Raw genomic sequence first — 3,549 nt, 5'->3', positions numbered from 1 at the left:
GGAACTATGAACAACAAAAGACTCACCTCAACATGCAGGCATGCATGAGAAAAGGAGGAGATAAATCTTACCATTTCAATTCTATTGTGCCACTATATATATCGGGATGGATGGAATATATAATATAAATACAATATATTTTTAGTTCTGGGTTTTATATTATATTAAATATCCATGCTCCATACAACTAAATCTAATTAAAATATACTACAAGAAATTCCCATGGTATCATCTAGTTTTCTCTCTGCATATGAAAGAAAAAAAAAATCCTATTTGAACCCATGACACCGGGGAGGCTAATAACTAGCACATGTGAATTAGTGGGTTTTCCTCGCGGTAATTGCCTTTGGCTCATAGGTGCATATGCACCCATTGTCGAAATACACATTTTGAAAAGTTGAAAAATTCGAAACAAAAATCCCACATGTATATCCAGACATTTTATGTGCGTTCACAAGGTTTCGGTGAAAAACGACATTTTTTGTGGCTTGTGTAAAAAAGACAATTTCTGATGCTTCATTCTAACTATTTACGAGACATTTCTTTATCTTTTTTACACAAGCCACAAAAGACGTCGTTTTTTACCGAAACCTTGTGAACGCACATAAAATATCCAGATATACACATGAGATTTTTGTTTCGAATTTTTCAATTTTTTAAAATGTGTATTTCGACAATGGGTATATATGCACCTAGGAGCCAAAACGCCGCGTCCGTTTTCCTCGGAAGCAGAATAGTACTGGTCCCACAATATTCAATCATGCAGATGCAGATTGATGGCACTATGTGTGAGCTCATGCGTGAACATATAATGCTTCACCTTGTGTGAAGTAGGATCGATAAAGCTTGACTACTAGTGCAAACACACCTGTGCAAATAGGCCGTGAACGAGAAAAACAATATATGGAGCTAGTGGCGTGGAAAGACGAGTTAATTAAGAAAGTAAGTGCGGATTCTCATTTGATAATAGGAGGCATTAGGAACGGGAGAAACTTTTCCAGCTTAGTTCATCGGCACTTTGGTATCTGCAGCACACCCGAGTTTCAGGGCAACAACTAGCACCACATCGCCGTTCTTGGAGCGAGGCACATCTTCATGTCTAAACCAGTATGCACAACGTCTCGCTGATATTTGGTTACCAGATGACAGCCGGGCCTAGTCGTCTGCCCAGCAACTAGTACCTCGCAGAGGGAAATATCTTGTGCTCGAGTGAGCCTGGCTCCTCGGTGCATGCTCAAGGTCGCAGGAGCTCTAGAACATTTTTGCAAAAAAAGCCTCCCTAAAAGTTTGCAAATTGTGCATAGGTAGAACAGATCCATCAGCTTTCTTTTTGAGGGGAATCAACTTTCTATATGCCGTCTGATCTAAGATCTAGCGGTCCAAAAGCCCGTGTCGTGGGAGAACTTCGGCCTCACGAGCATCTGATACTCACTTCACCATACAGATCCTCGACTAATGACGGCGGTTTTTTGAGAGACCTAGAATAAATACACTATAAATAGACAAGAGATCAGATGGCTCATATTGCGGCAAAACTCATCTTTGCTAACTACGTGCTGACATGCAAATCACGTTTTGGTATTAACTCGCATTGAATTCTCAATTGTCATCCGAAAAGGAATGTTACAATGGTAGAAGCAGTGTAACATCTTTCGCAAAAAGTTAAACAGTGTAATATAGAGTGTCATCCAAAAGGTTTTTTGGTTGCACAAACATTTTTCAAAACATGCTTTGAAACACATAAATTCCAGTCATCAGAAATATTTGAACAAGCTCACGGGCGTCCAACACATCCCTGCTACCGACATTGTTAATCAGAAATATTCTTGGCATCGACGACACGCTGGTCCAGCATGTCCCCAATGCCAATGTCGGCAGCTTCGTGCTGGCCGCGCCGTGCCCTACCGACCACGACACGCTGGTCCAGCATGTCCCCGATGCCAATGTCGGCAGCTCCGCGCCGGTCGCGCCCTGCCATACCGACGAAGACAGACTGGTCCAGCACGTCCCCGGCGCCAATGTAGGTACGGGTTGGGTCTAAACCTGGGCATTCGTCGGGCCCGGCCTCAAAATGTCAAGCCCAAGCCCGGCCTGACCCAGCCCGAAACACATGCATTGCCTTTTTAATTAAAATAATGAACACTCCCATGTCAATTGGGTCTGTTCCATTCACTCCTTGACCTAAACCAAGCATATCTTAAGGCAACTTCAAATGTTGTTTCTGTTCTCATACTGCTCTAGGTGCCAATGTAGGCTACCATGAAACAGGAAGGATGGGATGAATATCAATTCCTCCACATCTGGCCCCGCTATGTGCCTAGACCTGGGTCTAAACCTGGTGCTGGACCAGCGTGTCGTCGTCGGTACGGCAGGATGCAGGGACATGCAAGTTGGACTAGATGTTTGGAAGAGCTTGGCGCACTGCTCGTTGAATAAAATGATTGCATTATAATCAACTTCCCTCCTAGTGAAATGTTCTGTTGCAAGTCGGTCTTGTTCATGTATCCATTGCATCAGGTTGGGTATTGAGATGTTCATTTATAGTTCTGGCTTTTGCTATTGCACCTTTCGGGATTATCTCTAGTAACTCAATGGTTGTAGTCAGGTTCGTGTTCCCCTTGAGACACTCAATGATGCTCCTTCATTTTTCACTGGACCATTACAGGCCAATTGCTCAGCTGCTCACTTCACTTGGAGGCTACATATGTTCGGTTTGCTGTGGCATCCATACTCTTTTGGGGTCTGCCTGTGCAAGAACTTAAACACGTGTGTGTGTGCGCGCGGGGGGAGGGGTGACCACCGGAAACAAGCCCCCGTTCAGGCTTGAGTACAGCTTTGCGCCCTCGTAAATTCATCCGTAACCTCTCCAAAATGCTCAGAATCCATGGCGTCCAACTTCACTTTGTTTTACTTTGTCATATAAATGGCACGTTTGCTAGATGAGTAAGAACACTCTGTGATCTCCATCTTTCAGATGTTATTCCAGAGTGTACAGGAGCAACTTTGCACCAATGCATAATTCTAGTTAAAGTGCCGAACATTCTTAAACAAATGATTTTTTTTGCAATTTGACATGATTACTTTGATCTTCTAGATGCCTCAGTCTCATTGCAGATTGAATTTGTTCACGCCATACATCCGTGTTGTGTTTCTTAGGCAGCAACAACCGCTCTTATCTATATGGCTGATAGATCATCCGGTGCACCTATGAATATCTTTTATGTCGAGCACTACACAACTAAAGGATGTAGTTTACACAATCAGGTCGGCACACATTCTTGCCTCAAAGGTGGGTAGGGTTGATTAGCCTTCCACCATAGTTAATGGCTTGTTCGGTTAATCCCTCCCACAAGGGGAGGGGGTTGAGGTGGATTTTGACTTGTAGGGGATCTAATCCCTCACAATCCCCTCCAGACTCCTTTAAATTTCTAGGACGAACAAGGCCTAAAGAATGTTGAACATGCGTTGGGTCTTTCAATTCCATCAACCAGTGGTGCCATGTCCTGAATCTGAATGAATGGTGTGTTTTGCCTACGGGACGCCATGGAT

The sequence above is a fragment of the Triticum dicoccoides genome, chromosome 3B, assembly GCF_002162155.2.
Source record: "Triticum dicoccoides isolate Atlit2015 ecotype Zavitan chromosome 3B, WEW_v2.0, whole genome shotgun sequence".
Lineage (NCBI taxonomy): Eukaryota > Viridiplantae > Streptophyta > Magnoliopsida > Poales > Poaceae > Triticum > Triticum dicoccoides.
This window is presented reverse-complemented; position numbering follows the sequence as displayed.